A 17,886-nucleotide genomic window follows, 5' to 3' on the forward strand; every position below is an offset into this window, starting at 1 on the left:
TCTGCTTCCCACCAACTTGTCTAAAGAGAGGGGACCTAATCTAAATCTTAATGTTCCTCTGGGAAAGGCCTTATAATACTGAAGCTCAGAAGGAGCCAAGCTACAACTCTGTTCTCTGCTAACCAGGGATGGTTACAACCAGGGGCTTGGAGTTCTTCAGATCATGTGACTGTGCCTGCTACCAAGAGGAGGAACTTCCCACATGCAAAAAAATGTAACGCGGGGTTATTTTCCATGAATGCCTTCAAACAGGTTTCTCAAAGTGTCTGTAGATTGACAAAGGTGGTGGCAGCGGCTTTTTTTAAATAATGAAGAGTGAGGTCTGGTCCCAAAGTAAATGTTGAGTTTATGCTGTATTAACAAGCTTGCAACATCTTCATGGTTCTAGTGAACAGCTCAATATGTAGTTAACTGGAGTAATTGGGTAGGAGCACAGTTTTCTCTTATGTGCTTCCTAGTATACTAGGGATCTGAAGACGATGAAATGTTTGGGTAAATGACCATTCAAACCTGTTTTAGCAGAATACTCTGCAAAAAGCACTTGTAGACCTTTGAGGTGGCAAATATAATATGTCTTATTATTATTAATTATTATTAACAGTATTTATATACCGCTTTTCAACTAAAAGTTCACAAAGCAGTTTACAGAGAAAAATCAAATAACTAAATGGCTCCCTGTGTCAAATGAATTTCCTGTACTGCAGGTGTTACAGGTTGTGAAAAAACTGTTAGAATCTAGGCTTGTTCACTCGGAGGTAAAAGTATTTTCAGCTTTATGTAATTTCTTGCTAGATTGTTAGGTAATGAATTTGCTTAAATCGTCTGAACTGTATATTAATATGTATCCAGGCCATATGTATAGGAGGATGAACACTTGGTTGGAGCTGCATTGGCTTTGGCATGTTGTTCTCAAAGATGTGATTGGGTTTTTGGGATTGTGAAAGTTATGTGTAGTTTAGAGGTGTGCTTGTCTTGGCTGTGAGAAGCTGGAACAGTTGTAAACACACCTTTGGTGCTTCTGAAATGTGAATTCCTCCTCCTAATACATATGAACCTCTTAGTATATCTTGTTAGTGTGGACCATAATGTTCTATTATGGTAATAGGAGCAATAAATTTATGTCAGGCAAACCGACTCATTGTGTTCCTTCACTAGTGCATATGCAGAAGGTAAAAGCACGTTAACCCTCTGGAAGTTAATGGATCTTTTCCTGTTATGAAAATTGGTAATATCAACAATGTTGTTTTCCAGTGACTTCATTTGTATAAAGTTTCACTTGTGCACACAACTTTGGAAAGTAGTGTCAGTATGTTTTACTGAACCAAGTTCTGTATTGTTAAACAATTAGATAGAAAAAGTTTTGTGCAAGGATGTACCACTTCTGCCAAATCCCACAAATGGTGCAGCAGATTATGATATGACTGGAAGATATACTGAACTATATTGTATCTTAGACGTGGGTCTTTTAGTTCATCTAGTTCAGTATTGTCAAGAAATTTTTTTCTGTCCAATGTAGAGATCCTAAGCACTGAGCCTGGGACCTTCTTCTTTCAATGTATGTGGTCTAACACTGCATCCCTATGCATCAGAACTTCCTGAAAAGTCCAGAAGAATGAACATGGAAATGGTTTCCCAGTTGATCTTTGTGGTATTGTGGTTTTGTGACTAGGGGGGGAAGTCAGATTTGTGTAGATTGAAGAAATTTTTCATTTAGGTATGCTTGGATTTGTTGTAGTTGCCTACTCTGACTTGCACTTAATCTACAGTTTCTGGGCTATATGGAGGGTATTATCCATGCAAGTGGCATGAAAACTTATGGAAATAACATATTACAATTCAACTAGTGCCAGGGCTAGAAAGAATTGTAAACATTTTCTCTAATTGTAAACATTAGAATCTAACACAATGACTCTACATTTTCTCTTAAAATAGGTTATGTAATATAACAGATAAAATTAGAGAGGCTATACTGCAAAGAGTCAATTAAGGTGAAAATCTTACCAGATTATGAAGGTCTTAACTAAGCAACAAAATTTCATTAAGAACAGAGATCTAATTGATCTCATGGGGCAGGAAGTGCCATAGACCAGGCCCTGAAATTATGGACCTGTCCTTACCACACTTGGATATCCACACTTGATATCCAAGAGTGCTGTTTGCTCTTATCTGAATAGATGGGCAGTCTTGTATGAGAGTAGATTTTTTTTTAAGTGGATCCTGAATTGGATATAGAAGGCACACACCAGCCTCCAATTCCCTGTAGCATGTGAAAGCCTGTAAGGAGGGGAGAAACGGGTCCATTGTGCCTTGTGGAATTTGTTTGTGAGCACTCTGCCTATATGCTGGAAGATCTTATCACCTGTTACTTTTTAGAAGCTGGTGCAGAATTTTCTTTAACCTTTTTTTCAGTTTCATAGCAAGCCAGGTTGGTTTAGGATTCACTGTTATTCCCTTAATGGCCCCATGTACTGAAGGATTGATTATTAAGAAGATGATGAAATATACAGCAATAGTACTAGTGTGGAAAACAAATGTTACAACATGCAGTCTGCCAGTGTTCTTGAAGACAGATAGCAGTATAAACATGCACTTGCGAGATATCAAATGACTAACTTGTATCCTACAGATCCCTGTACAGCCAGACCCTAGTATCCATGGGAGAATGTATTCCTGCCCCTCCAGATACAGGAAGCCAAGAGTAAGGGGGACTCCTTTTTCAGTGGCCCCCATCCCTGTTGCCCATCACTTATGTTCATGTTCATAATAGTCGCATGAAATGGCTCTTGCTTTAACCAAGCAAGCAGACCCACAGCCTTTTGCATAAGTGTTACTCTTACTCGTGCGTAGGTGACCATACCCCAACTCTTATTAAAGGTCAAGTGAAGGAGAATGTTAGGCCACCATAAATGTCCTGGTCCAATGAATGTGGATCTCAACAAATGCTCCAGAATGTGGTCCCCCCTCCCCCAGTTAAAAGGATAAAAATGGAAGCTTGAGTGGCTAGTAAAATGAAACTTTCTTTGTCTCTCAGGGGTCGGCAACCTTAAACACTCAAAGAACCATTTGGACCCGTTTTCCGGAAAAAAGAAAGCCTCAGGAGCCACAAAACCCTTTTGACATTTAAAATGAAGATAACACTGCATATATAGTTTGCGCTCCCCTCTTATAGGTCCCAGTTATACAATACACTCCCCTCTTGTAGGTCACAGTTATATAATACACTCCCCTCTTATAGGTCCCACTAAAAATCAGGTCCAGACCCACAATTGGAGAACAACTGTTTTAGATTGTGCACAGGTGAACTGCTTGTGAAGGATACTGTCATTTACTTCTGTACTTCTGTAAATGTCTTTCCACACAATACTACCTCTGAACAAGACCACTTAGTACTACTTAACACTGTTCACAAAGGTGCTCCCGAACAAACAAGCTAAGAGTTCAAAACTGCGTAAAATAAAAGGCATACTAACAGTGATTACTTCCCAACCATGAAATATATTTTGTGCTACATATACAGTATGTTACACATACAGTATACAAACATATACAGAATACCATCTGGTGCAGGGGTCTCCAAACCCCTTTCAAGTTTCCAAGTGAAGGAAATGGGGCAGTGAGAGTGTGAGTGAGTGACGGGGGGGGGGGTGCTGAGTGGGGAGCTTGAAGGCTGTAATCCTGTGCACACTTTCCTGGGAGTAAGTACAATGGGACTTACTTCTGAGGAGACATGCACAGGATTGTGCTCTAAGCTTGGGAGGAGGATGGAGCAGCTGCACTCAATTGCTTGCTTTTGCCTAGGCTCCATGGGGTCAGGGCTGCTTGTGGGAAGGGGGGGGTCATCAGGGTGTTCAAACCCCGTTCGTTTACATGCCATCCCCTACACGGGCAGGCGCTGCAGCTTGGGCGGGAGGGAACGTGCGGTGGCGGGGGGGCTCGCCCTCGGCGGCGGTGCGGGCTCTTTGGGCAGGAGCTGCTCCGGCGTCCTCCTCTTCCTCCCGCCCGTGCCGTCCCTCTCTGATCTGTCCTCACCTGTGTTGGCTGGAAGCTCAGCACTTGAGGTGTGGGGCGGGCAGCTGGGCTACTTCTCAGCGCGGCTGCATGTGCGGGCGCGCCAGCTGTTCGTGCCCTCTCCTATGGGGCGCAGCCGCAGGAGGTGTGGGAGCTGCGTGCGTGCGCTCAGGCTGGTGAGCAGCAGCTGCGCTGTGGGAGGGGCAGGCCCCTCCCCCTGGATGGGTTGGCCAAGCCCCTCCCCCTGGATTGGTTGGCCCCGCACGGAGCTGCAGCAGATGGCTGAAAGAGCTGCTTGTGGCTCCAGAGTGGCGGGTTGCTGACCCCAGAGCTAGGTGATCCCATTGGAGTGCCATTTCAAAAAATGGGTCTCTACTAAAAACTTTGGCTCTCCTTCCCTCTTGCTTTATGCCTCTTGCTTTAACCGATAAGCAAGCAGGCTGGCTAGAAGGGGCTGAACGTTTGCTTCCAATTTCTGCTTCCTATTAATGTTCACTGTCTCTTCTAACCTGCCTACTTGCTTGTCAAAGCAAGAGGCATACAGTAATTGCAAGAGTCTATATGCCTGCTTGCTTGGTTAAAGCAAGAGTCATTTTGTGTGACTATTGTGAACATAAAGCTGATGGGTAGAGGAGGAAGAAAATGTTGGGTTTTTTTTGCAAATTTCTGCGCTTTCCATAAGTGTAGAAAGTGTAGTCTTCATTCAAAATTACATTATAATAAATTATAGTTGCTTTAAAAGTGTACTAGGTAGGTGATATAGTGTCCACAGATGCAGCCACAGTCATTACCCATGCGTAACCTGTTAAATAATAAATAAAAACTAAATAGTTTTTTCAGAGTTTGGGTTTTTGTTTTTTATAAAAATGAGAAGTGCAGAAAGCGGTGTTGTGTTCTTATTTTGTTATCACCATTTTCTTCCACCTCTTGCAATGGGCACATGGAGAGCCATAGAAAATCAGGTCTTCAGGTTACCAGGGCCTACCTGTACTAGTATTTAGAATAGTGTTCTACAAATAAAACATAATTCAACAACTTTGCACTTCTGAATCTTTCATTTCTCTAGACTCATTATATGGATGATTTGGATTCATTTGGGAACTCTCATCCTGCATTAGCAGATATTCTTGAGTAACAACTCTTAGATCTTGTAAATATTTAAATGAAACACTGGTCTAAATATACAAACTCACAATTACCTTTTTAACACCTGTTTTCATAATTGATGAGAGTTTTAATGGAGATGTGGAATGTGGTTTTATGATTTAAATTTTTAAATACATGAGACTTCTATTCTGATTAGATTTATAAAGTATACATCTGTGTTCTGCATCTTTTAAAACCAAATATGCAAAACTCTACAATTTATAAATCCTGTTGAACAAACTAAGATGACAACTTATACAGGACCATAACACAGATATCTTCAAATACCATATTCCACCTTTCCCTTCAGGAGGCACTCAAGGTAGCTAGTGATCTGCATAACAATTTGTTGTTTCACTTGTTCACAAATTTAAGTGCAATCATATACCGCCAGAGTTTCTTCCTCTGTGTAGTCCATTATCCAGTCTCCACACACACACCCTGACCACAGTAAGTTGAACACAAACACATCCCATCCTGGTTCTTTCCACAGCAGTTCATTCTTCAGTTTCCTTTCCATATAACTGTATACAATTTCCTGGGAATCTGTGTGCACATACACGTGAGAACAGCACCAGGATTTCCTTCCCTTCCCCCCCCCCCCCAGTAAATCACACACTTGGCCACCAGTACAACCCAAATAAGTTGCACTCATCCTTGGCCAGGAGATTTTGGAAGAGGGCAAGGTGACTGTTAGAGAGCAGCAGATGAGAGAAAAATAAAGGTAAGGTGAATCAAACCAAGGTAGTATCGTGTAGGACAGAATGACCAACAAGGGAGACAGGCACTGAGGGGAGCTGAAGCACTTCTCAAGCAGCTGCAGAGAAATGCAAGAGCCGAGATGCCTTATGCTTTCTCTCATCAATCTCTTTTTCTATAACATAGGCCAGCGTTTATCAAACTTTGGGTTCGGACCGCTTTAGTGAGTTGTGACTTGATTTCTGGTGGGTCTTGCAGAGCTCCAGTGAAAACATGGGTGAGGGAAAAATCAACTAATTGCCTCAAGCCCTGAGGCCAACAGTTTCCAAACTCTGGGAGTTTGGGAACCTGGATAAGTGTGGGGGAGAGCAAAGGCTGCAACATGATTGCCATGACTGTGCTGTTGTGGGAGGGGGAGGGCTTTTAAAAATTTAACTGGGGGTTGTTATGGCTCTCTAGTGGGTCTGGGGATCCTGCAATCCCCCCCGCAATCCCCCCCCCCCGCAGCCTTCCCTGCACCTCCAAAGTTCTGTAAAGGGCGAGGGACCATTTCTGGTTTTGTGTTAAAACGAAGTGAGTTTTTTTTCCTTCTTACAGTACTTTGTAGATGCAGAGAGGGCTCCAGAGGATGTCAGACCCTCTGGTGAGCCATAGTGATCCCAGGTAAATTTTTAAAAATCCTCCCCCCCCCCAGCAGCAGTGTGATCCTGGCAATTGCATTGCAGCCCTTGGTGTCACCCTGACCCTTAAGTGGGCAGTGACAGAAGTGCACTGTCTGAGGCATCACAACACCCCAGTTTGGGAACCTCTGCCCCAGCCTATTAAAAAACCAGATAGCTGCTAATTGCCCTGCAAACTGGTGAGCTCCTGCAGTTTTCAAGCTTGTGTAAGTATAGGGAGATAAATGTTTGAGCGCCTTTTTTGGTGTGCTCTTTTCCCCCAAGTCAGTCAATGGCAGGTAGTGGGGGTAGGTGAAGGCTGGGTCACATAACTAAGCCCCTCAAGCTAACTTTCTACCCTGTCTTGCTCCCTGGAGGCTATCTTGAGGCTATTCATAAAGCTAGGGTGATTTTCAACCTTTTTCATCTCATGGCACACTGGCAATGCATTAGAATTGTTGTGAGCAAAGAGTCCATGACTCGCTGCAATACAGAAGTGTACTCAGGACGCAAGCTCTGTAGACCTGGATCTTGGTATGTTCCGTCAGCTTCTTGTTGGACCAGACTCTCTTTGTGAGTCTGGAAAACGTGGTAGCTGCTTTACTGATGCGTTTGTTTAGCTCGGTATCGAGAGAAAGAGTGTCGGAGATCATTGAGCCAAGGTACACAAAGTCATGGACAACCTCCAGTTCATGTGCAGAGATTGTAATGCAGGGAGGTGAGTCCACATCCTGAACCATGACCTGTGTTTTCTTCAGGCAGCTGTAGGACAGTAAATCAAAAGCACTTGTCTGGTTCATACAACCCCAAATCATACTTTGGTGCTATGCCCTTTGCTCTTGCACTCTACTTAATGAATTACTGCCTGGGTTGGGGCAAGCCATTGTTCTCTAGTGGTTCCAGACAGTATTTTCCCTAAGGGGTTCATGCTGCTGACCAGACCCCTTTGCTTGCTGTGTAGCAGCTCCTTGGCACTTCTGGAAGCACAGTGATGATGCCAAACATTGCCAGAGTTCCAGGAATACCAGGCTATTTGGAGCTTGTCTTTGGTGGACTTTGAGCTGCATGGCTACTCAACTTAATGGTAATAGTGGTTCCAGAGTGGCTCAGTCTTTGCATGTGGGAAGCTCCTCCTCTTGGTAGCAGGGAGGTTCACATTATCTGTAGAATGGCAGGGGGTTCTCCCTTTGTTCTCTAGGCTGACCTTGCCTGGCTAGCAGGCTACATGGTCTTTGCCTGGCTCCTGCCAAGCTACATTATTTGTACCTTAATTTAGTTGTTTTGTCCCTTCTTAGTATTAGCTCATGGGAGAGGAGCTGTTTGGTCTGGCTTCAGTAGTTCCTCCCGCAGAGCAGTCAGGACAGACCATGGTAAAGGACATACAGGTCTTCTGTGGTGCTAGGGGATATGTTTTTGCTCTGCCTCCCCATAAGGCTGCAGATGGTCAGTTCTCCTATTCTGGAGCCGGTGAGTGACTCCCCCTCCCAGCAGTGTATTATTAAAAATCACAAAACAGTTCACCATTACTATTTCTGGAGAATACTGTTACTGCTTACTCCAGTGAGTGAATAAGTACTCCAGACTATTGAAAGATGGCCTCCAGAAGACTGACTGCAGTATCAGACCAGTGGCCTGATTTACTCTTTAAGTAAGGTTGATTTTAGCTATAACCTCAGGCACAAGCACACAGAATTTAGAGGCTGGCTTATGGGCCAGTTTGCCCCTGATGGGGAAGGCCCTACCCTTTTTATAATCTTGAAGAGAACAGGAAAGGGAACCAAAATGGGTGTCCCTGGTCCTGAGGAAAGGCTACCTCAGAGCCGCTAGCTTCGAAGCAAGCACCTCACTCATTCTGTCCGATATGAGACAATACTAGAATTCTGAGGACCTTAGGAAGAAATCTGGGGAAATATCAGAAGAGAACAAGCAGTTGGGCCTCTCCTCCTCCAAGGAGAGACTGAGAAAGTATGGGGTACATGAAACAGGGCTAGAGAAGTCCCTGGAGTAGATAAGGGAAGGGATCTTTCCCCTATCCTGGCCTGTTTACCAATGCTGTGGCTGAACTGCTGTAGCTTTGTCACGGATATGTTCACCACCACTGACGTTCTCATCTGTGGCCTTGATCAGCTGCTGGCTCAAAGAGAGGCTTGGGTACACCAGTACTTAATCCATTTGTACCCAACATTGCATTTACACAACAGAGATCAAATGTATACACCTGCCTGCTGGCCAAAAATTGGTTACGGTTAAGGAAACATGAGTCACTTGTGACTAGTTGCTGAGTCTAGGCTATGAAGGAATCCATATTGGCTTCAGTACTAAACCTAGGGCCCCAGCTGCTGTGTGACATGGGTGGCCAGGCGGTGTCTGGATAGCTGGAGTGGTGGTAGTGACTGAAAGCTCCAAAGGGTAGGCATGACTCTGCTCAACCCGGCCACTGGTCTGATAAGATTTGTGTATTTTCTCTTATTTGTAGCTAATGAGTGCCTAAGTGAGAAAAAGTGCTTATTTTTGTTTATGACATCACTTCTGGCTCTCAGCCAGCATCATGAATGCTATTCGGCCCTCTGTATGAAATGAGTTTGACAGTCCTGGTTTAAGGACTCATTGGTGCCCAGTCTGATGGGAATCAAAGAAGTAGGCATTCCCCACCAGGAAGCAGGGGTACAGATTGACCCTCAGGAGCTAGTGTTCCTTTTGGATTGCCAGTGGTGGCCACAGAACCAGAGGACAAAGCAGCTGCAAGCCCAAGTGGCAGCCTAGTGGATCACTTTACAATGCCCAATCCAACCATCTCTCCTCCTCCATCTTTGGAGGAGTGAAGCAGCAGTACTCAGCATGATATAAGTGTGCCTGTGTAAATCTAACTTAGCTGGCTAGTAAAAAAGGTTGGTGTTGAATTGATGGGTCCTCAAGATTGGTGAGAGTGGGATATGCCTATGAGATCTGGATGTCCTGCAGGATCAGGTTCATAGACTGTCCAGGGCAAGATACAATATAATAATAACTCAGTGTTTATATACTGCCTTTCTGGTCATCGGATTTCTCCTCTGACTTTATTCAAGGCGGTTTACATAGGCAGGCATTTCTAAATCCCTCAAGGGGATTTTTACAATCATAGAGGTTCTCACTTTCAAGAACCAACAACATTTCAGAGTGGATCTTCCAGGTCTGATCTCGCTTCTGGCCTCCAGTGCCTCCCCCGCAGACTGACAGGCAGTTCCTTCATCTCTCACATGGAGGGCAGCCAAGACACTTCTTTGCTCACACACTGAAGAGCAGATGGAATAACTCGGCTCGGCTTGTCAGCTGCTTCAAGGTCTCACCATTCAGGAAGCTGCCAGTGTTCTCAAACTGGCAACCTTCTGATGTTATCTTCGGGCTGATGGAGGCTCCACCCTCTAGACCAGACTTCCTGCCTATCAAATATCAAACATGGTCTCCTCCTGAGGGTTACCGGCTTCTAACTTGGGGCCATGGAACTTGTCCTCTAAGATCAGATTGGCTTTGGGGTCTATTCTTGCTACTTTATCATTCCAAAGGAGAACAGGGACTCCAGAGCGATTTGGGACCTGAAGTAGTTTACCTGCATTCTAAAGAGACAGTGACTCAAATGGAGACTATGTGATCAGTCCTAGTTGCACTTGGATGAAACCATTCCTAGCATCAGTACATCTGGCAAGCGACTACCTCCATGTTCCCATCAGGCCGTCCCAGAAGATGTTCCATTTATATATTCAGGATGCCATTTCCAATATATAGTCCTGCCCTTCAGCCTCTCTACTGCCCCCAGGATCTCCCAAGTTGCTTGTAGCATTGGTGGCCCACCTCCAGCAGATACCGTTTTACCTACACAATAGACCTTGCACAGAGCAGAGCCAGGATGATGGCTGCACTTGTATGGAAACAGCTGGTGTGTTGAGGATTTTTCAGTTCTTCCCATAGAACAGGTACTTGTAAGAACCCCATATGATAAAGTGGGGTTGATGAATAGCCTGCCTATGTAAACTTCCTTGAGTTCCATGTAAAAAAAATAGATAGGTGGTATATAAATAAATACACGTTAACTATCCTGAACTGTTCCCATGATCACTAACAGCTGATTCAGTGTATGTTGCAGGAGCATGTCTTCATGGTCAGCATTGACAAAGCACTTCCTTGTCCTCTTGACAGAGTTTAGAGCACCTCAGTGTCATCCTGGACACAAGGGCCTTCTGATTTATCCTCTACATGGAATGGAGGAAAATTTAACACCCCATAAAGCAAAATAAAATCTTAATTAAGTAAATTAAAAGGTAACAATTTAAAAAAATTAAGAACCACCCTCCTAACCTTCCCAAGCAGTTGCTCATCTGTTTAAAAAAAATCCCATGGTTGGAAGGTGGCATGAAAGAAGAAAAAAGAGAAGGCTCTGAGTACTTATTAATCAGTGAAATTGTTCTTACTATATTGAGGTGGGGTTAAGATGGCCTATCTAGCTTTTCATTGCCCTGGGATCTGTGGCTACCTGACTAGGTTCTCTTATAGCAAAATACAAGGAACCCTTGGTGCATCTTCCCAGGTTCACAGTATCAAAGTACAGGCTCCTGTCTTACATGAGTTTCACTTGCCCAGCAAAGATGCTTTGGTAAAAATGTGCTCCTGCCATCTGGGCTTCCAGGAATAATTGAACATGTAGAGCAGCCTCTTTAGATGACTTCTGGGACAGGCAGTCACATGGGGAGGGACAACACTATGAGAACCAGGTCTGTATAGATAATTATCAGCTCCTTGAATTATACCTGAACGCGAGCCAACCCACCTGCCTGTGAAAATGTTATAGCAATGGGAGAAAGGGGAGCACCAGCATTTCCTCTGATGCATTCTTGTTTCCTCTGCTTTTGAAGTTTCATGTCAGAAGGGTTGGGGTAAATCAAGTAATGAAAGTCTATGATAGTTGCAGCCTTAAGAATTCAAAATCATAAACATGATTGGGTTCTTACGTTGCCTGAACTGTAGTGGGAGAGGGAGGGTAGCAGCCACATTTTTCCATTTGTAGAGGAAGGGACCCTTGCTTCGTTGAAGGAACTCTTGCTTCTGAGGAAGGGCACATTGTGTCCCCTCATCTAAAGTTATTTTTAACATGCAAGCTATTCAGTGAAAGTAATAGGGGCCAGGTATATCTATGGTAGTTCACATGGTTGGATTAAAGTTTTAAAGAGAACATAATTTCATAAGTTAAAAGTGGAATATTAGGCTGGCTGTGTTGTTCCCTTGATATCTTTAGTTTGAAACTAACCTAGTACCTTATTCTCTTACAGATCTATGCTTTTCCATTGTCAAAAATGGAAGTTAGGGGGTAATAACTGAAGGAAAACAAACAAGGATAAACTCTGCATCAAGGTAATGTGTACGTTTTTTCCATTTATGTATGATTGTGTGTGTGTGTGAGCGCGTGCGTGCTCTGACATGAAGATTTTTCTTTTAACAGTGCATCTTGGGTAAGTTTGTGGGGACGGAGGGTTCTGTGTGTTGTGACTTCAGGTGTTTTGAAAAATCAAACTGTTACTGTTGTAGTGGAGTTGCAAAGAAATCAGACTGTGTTCTTTTAGTATATTAAATAGAGTATAAATAACTGAGTGAACATCCCTCCTTTGTTCTGGTGTCTATGCAATCACACCAATGAGGCTTTGTGTAGATAGAACAAATTTGGAAAATTCTAGAGATTTAGAGTGAATGTCACACTGAATTTTGGAGGAAGTCTTTGGGCATTTTAAGTCTGAAGGAAACATACACAACTACATCAACCTCCTTTTATATTTTGCATATAGCTATTGCTTTCTGTGAGTCCAGTTTCTCTGTCTTGCCTAGAGTTCTTTAGTCAAAATTCTGAACTAAGTTTGGCTTTGTACTGTGATAAACGAATTGTCTTATTTTGACACTACTACAGTTCAAACTTATCTGGCACTGGGCTGTTGCGTGCAACCATTTGACAGCAGAACTGAGTTGGGTTTGGATTTTGGGAGCGCTACAATTGGATTTTCTCTCATCAGCATTTTTTTACTTCCTTTCATTCCTTTTGGAATATTGCCTGTAATTTCTAAATCACAGACTCATTGCAGATTTCCATCTTTCTTTTCCATGAATCTTTCTTTCTCTTGTGTGACTTTGCTGCCTTAATGTTTTGAGGAAATCCCAAGTTTTGCATTAATTTTCATTGTCTGCCAGGACTATGCACATTTTATACAAAATGTATAAAATTTGAAAGCAAAGAAACTCAAATTCTGTAACAAGCATACATTTATTCAAGTATGCTTCAACTTATTTTGTATAATATAATGCTGTTTCTGGGATTCACATTTTCAAAGAACTCTGAACAATGTGTCTGAAACAGAAGAATGGTAGGAAGAATGGGGTAGAATGGAATTGGAAGTAGAAAAATCATTTAGTATAGTTTGCTGAATAACAGCATTTAACAATTTTTGTCAGGAAAATATAAAATATTTAGTGATAATTTAACAGGTGCATTTGTTCACCAACTCTTCCAACGTATAAGGGGGAAACTTGGTTAGCAGCCATTAGTTACTAACAAAATGTAGAGTTGCGTCACAAACTCTCTTCTCCCTCCATTCAATTTTTAAAAATTTGCTGTTATGTTTCTTTCCGGTTTGGATAAAATCCAAGTTAGGGAATAACTTCCTTTATATTGTCTTGCTTTCCTTGCTTTGAAAGATACCAAATTTGACTTTGGAATGCTCTGGAATAAAGCTTGATGGCTTCACTACTTCTAAATAGAAATATCTTAACAGACTATCGAGGAGGGAGCCTGCTGGATCTCACTAGGGAAAAGATGTCACAGTTGTTAGACCACCACCATAAAAGTTCTACCTTAATGCCTGCCAACTGTGGTTGGTAATAATGACCTGAGAGCAAGGACCTTTGAAGCTCATTAAGAAGTTTGGTTCATTGTTCATTAACAAAAGTTTTGTTTTCTAAAAACGCAGAAGTTAGGAATATAAGAATTTCTGATAAGAGCTAGATTTCCTTTTTGATGTTATATTGTTGCATTCCATAATTGGACCCATACAGATTTCTAGAGTTTCTTCCTATATCCTGCCTCATGTAAGTGTTTGGAAAATATTTATTATAATGAAGAATACTTAAAATCTGCCCCATGGAAGGTAGGAAGCTCTCTTATAACATCTCAGACTCTTGGTCTGCCTAGCTCAGTACTGTCTTGTCAGCACCAATTAGCAACAGCTCTTTAGGATTTCAGATGGGAATTTCTACCTTATGTGGAGATGCTCAGGATTGAATCTGGGGTCTTCTGAATAGAATGAATTTGCTGTACCATTGAACTATGACATCTCCCAAATGTGTATCCTGTTAATTGGGTGGTGTGGAAGAAACATCCACATTAATGTTGTTTTTACTAGGAGATTGTTTAAAAGAATCAGAATTTTAAATACCAAGAAAACTGAGCTTTGAAGTTGGAAATGATTTTGGTTGAAGTTAGAGGTCTTGTGTACCTACTCCACAGCCCTGCCAGTTATAATAGCTGGTATACCATTGCTGACTGGATGATAACCCAAGAGAGCAGTGCAGTGGAGTCAGTACACAGAATCTGAGTCCAACTCCACAGCCCTGCTTTGCAGTCAAAGTCGGAAGCAATTTTGGATGGGGTCAGAGTGGGAGGTTTTTGTACCAAATCCAACCCCCTGCTTTTAAGAACTGAATTTTTGCTGAGTGAATAAAGTTAGAATAAGTTAAGAATAACTTATATTCTTACATGTGATGTAATATATTGCTGTCTTATAAACTTATGTTTTAAAATGTGTAATGTTAAATAGCCAGATGGAGAGTACTTCCCTCAGCAGTGGTGGAGGGGCACTTTAGAAAAATACCTATGTCAAAGATGGTTTGCCTCTGCAGTACCGTAAAGGTTAAAACACTAAAACGTGTTTTACTCTGTTGCGCTTATTATCAAGAAATTTGTTCAAAGTTTATTCTCCCTTTGATTAGAAGGCTTTCTGGCTACTCTGACAGTTTTTAAAGATGCTCCTTATTGATGCCAACTCACAGACTACAGTTTGCAGTGAGAGTATTTTTGTGGCTGCCTGTAAAATCCACCAGGAAATTTTACAAATGGAACAAGAATTTTAACGTGTTTACAAATTCATTTCTTTGTATTATTTGCACAACATAGTAATTGGACTGTTACTTTTTGTAAGGTTTTAAGAATCTAAGAACTATTGTTACACAACTTGTGCTGTTCATTGACTGTACCAATAAACTGAACTACTAAATTTTTGCTAATAACTAATTTTTAGTAATTGGTTAGCAGCAGTAGAGTCCACTGTGTTAAGATGATTATGATAATCTAGCAAGAAAAATTAAGTCATTTAACATTCATGAAACACAAATTGGGATATTCTTTGTATTGTTCATTCTAGTTTAGCTCCCTCTCCTGACAGTCCTCATGTATTGTACTGTTTTGGAGGAGAGTTGTTTAGCTTCTAATAGAATTCACTAAAGAGGAGATGGCACTTTCATGCTTGTTAAATTCAGTAAGGAAAGCAGGGAGAGGGAGAGACACATGAGAACAACCCTGCTGGATCAGAACAAAAGTCTGTCTAGACGAGCATTCTGGTTTCAGCAGTAGACAGCTAGATTCTTTCCAGAAACTTCCAAATAGTGCATGGGGGCAGTAGTCTTCCCGCTGTTTACTCTCTCCTCACTGCTCTTCAAAGGCATGACGACTTTGAACAGCCATAAACAGAGTCCTTGAAGATACATCCAGTCCTCTTGTAAAGCCACCTGGTGGAATCCAGTGCTACCACCACACCTTGTGGCAGTGAATTTCATAATTAGCTATAGTGTGAAGGACTTCCTTTTGTCTGTTGTGAATCAATAGTAGTCAAGTGATCAATCCTGTGTAAAATATTACTGACTTATTGTCCAATCCTATGTTTTAAAAAACACCACTGATGCAGCTGTACAACCAGACTGCACGCTGCATTGGGAGGGGGGAGAGTCCTGGAGATATTCTTCAGAAAATGGAACATTTGTTCCTTGCCAGAGCTGAACCCCTGCTGCCTAAATGGGTCTACTTGAACCTGTGCCAGCAATTTTGCTGTCACAAGTCCAGGTGGACCTAAGAGAGGGGATAGAATATTGGAGGTGCTGCTGATGCTGATTTCTTCCCCTTCCTGGCCTCCCAGTTCTGTCCACTTGCCCCCTGCGCTGATTAAGTGGTGCTCGGTCTCACTGGAAGGCTGCTGGCATGTGGCCACTTGCAGCAGTGACAGTTCAGCTGCATGAAATGGTGTCGCTCTTCGCAATAGCCGTAAAATATACTTTGTGCAAGTTCCAGTGGCACATTGTGCCCATAAAATTGGCCCTTTAGTCTTTTTGCTTATAATCTCCACTAGTGAATCTGGCATTTTTGCTGCTATTTACCATGATTCTAAGACAGTGTTTCTCAACCAGTGGTATGGGTACTGCCAGTGGGACATGAGGTGGTTTCTGGTGGTGCTTGTTGGACCACCTTACACCTGCAGCAAGACCAGTGATGCAAAGAAAAAGCATTAGGAGGCTTAACTTGATAGACAGAACTCCAAAGCATGCTTTTCTTAGAAAAGTCCTCCTAACCACCCTGAGCCTCTTACTAATGTTTGTTGTGTCATATTTGGCCTCCCACTGGTGACATCATCACCAGTTACTTCTGGTGGTACTTCCCATAGGTAGACCAAGCAAAGTGGTACGGCAAGGGTAGACACTGAGAAATGCTGTTCTAAGACTTTGTTTCCTGGTTAATCACAGTCGCTTTCCTCAGTGTATTTGTGAAATTGGGATTTTTTGCCCCAATATGTCACTTACTTATATACTTTTCACCTGACTTCAAGCAAAATAAAGAATAGGGTTAGTCCTACATCATCTGAAAGTGATTGATATTGTGAAAACACTGCCAGCACTAGTGACAGGACCATTGTGTCCTGGCCAAATGCCTCCTGCTCCTTGGTGTCCCTGGAGGTTTAGCGCCTTTTGGGAGAGCATCCCAGGCATGTGCCCCACTATATGTATTTATATTAGATTTTTTTTAATGCAAAGGTAAGGTTAGGGCTGAGATAAGAAGCTTAGCATATACATGGGGTTTGTTGCCCAGTTAATAGTGGGATGCAAAAAGAAAAAAATCGGACACAGATGTCCTGGGACACCAGAGACTGGGTCACATTTGACTAGGGCAAAATCATCCAGGACACAATATCTTAGTACCTCCAGCACTATTTTCAGGGTGTCTCCACCCCACACCAATTGCTTGATAGGCTTGATAGTTGCCATATTCTGCCTTCAAGCTGCCAGTTGAGATCTCTGTTCTTTGGTGATAGTTATAGGCATTGTTATGCTGGTCATATAATTGTGGTGTTCAATTTGCATTCAGTAAAGGAGTTGTAGCTACTTTTAAGAAAGGAGTTGCAGGGAAGCCCTTCGATCAGAGAAATGTCACCCAGTTTGCTTGCAGCAACTAGTTTTGTTGGAGGTCTTTTCTGAAAAAGCAGTGGGAAGGTAAGAGACTGTATCAAAATGGTAAGTTCTTATTCACCACTATCACAACTCTTGCTCCTTCCTGTCCCACTTGCTTCTACAAGATGTTATTCCAGTGTTCTATCATATGCTTCAAGGTAGGTAATTAGGAACCTCACAGTTCGCAGCTGACTGAGTTTGACTGCCAACCTTTGTACATCTAGCTGGCAGCATTGTCACTTCTTATAACTCATTCTGTTCTCCTAAACTTTAGGTATTGCTAGAGATTAAGGGCCTTACAGTACAATTCTTCAGCTCATCTTTCATATTTTGTAATTATGAGACAATGCTCCAATTTCCAATTAGTGCTGCAAATAAAGGGAGTATTGTTCAGTTGAAAGAAGCAAAATGATTCATGCTTATGAAATAACCATTTAGTGTAATGAGTACAAATATTCATGGTAATTGTCTGCCAGTATATTTTTAGACCCTTAAATATAAAATCTTGTGCAGCATAATCTGTTCATATATCATAAGGGGATCGTAATCGTGGCTCACAGAGCTAAATTTATGTAACTGGACTACATTTGGTGTCTGGATGCAGCTTATAATTTTAACAAATGGAATGTCTTTCTATTCATCAGTCTTCTCCTGCCTTACATAACAGAAGAGAGAAGAAAGAATTGTAACAGATAACTGGGATGAAAATGGAAGTTAACAGCATGAGCCAAATTCATCACCCCCAAATGGCTAGAATTGTGCATGCTAGGGCAAAGTCAGATATTTTATCTCAAAGTTGACTATATAACATCCACATGTGACAGTCTAATGTTCAGAGGTACAGGTTGAGCCTCATTATTCGCGTGGGCTC

The 17,886-nt window shown here is 42.2% G+C and overlaps 1 protein-coding gene across 5 annotated transcripts in view; it reads left to right on the forward strand.

Moving 5' to 3' along the window:
* The window catches only part of BRD4 (bromodomain containing 4), a 110,474-nt gene that overhangs the window by 25,470 nt on the left and 67,118 nt on the right, over positions 1–17,886 (forward strand). For all 5 annotated transcript variants that reach the window (XM_066618050.1, XM_066618052.1, XM_066618053.1 and 2 more), the window contains exon 2: positions 11,813–11,894. The gene's annotated coding sequence lies outside the window, so the exon portion shown is untranslated. The remainder of the gene's footprint in view (positions 1–11,812; positions 11,895–17,886) is intronic.

The sequence above is a fragment of the Tiliqua scincoides genome, chromosome 2 (assembly GCF_035046505.1).
Source record: "Tiliqua scincoides isolate rTilSci1 chromosome 2, rTilSci1.hap2, whole genome shotgun sequence".
In the NCBI taxonomy this organism is placed as follows: Eukaryota; Metazoa; Chordata; class Lepidosauria; order Squamata; family Scincidae; genus Tiliqua; species Tiliqua scincoides.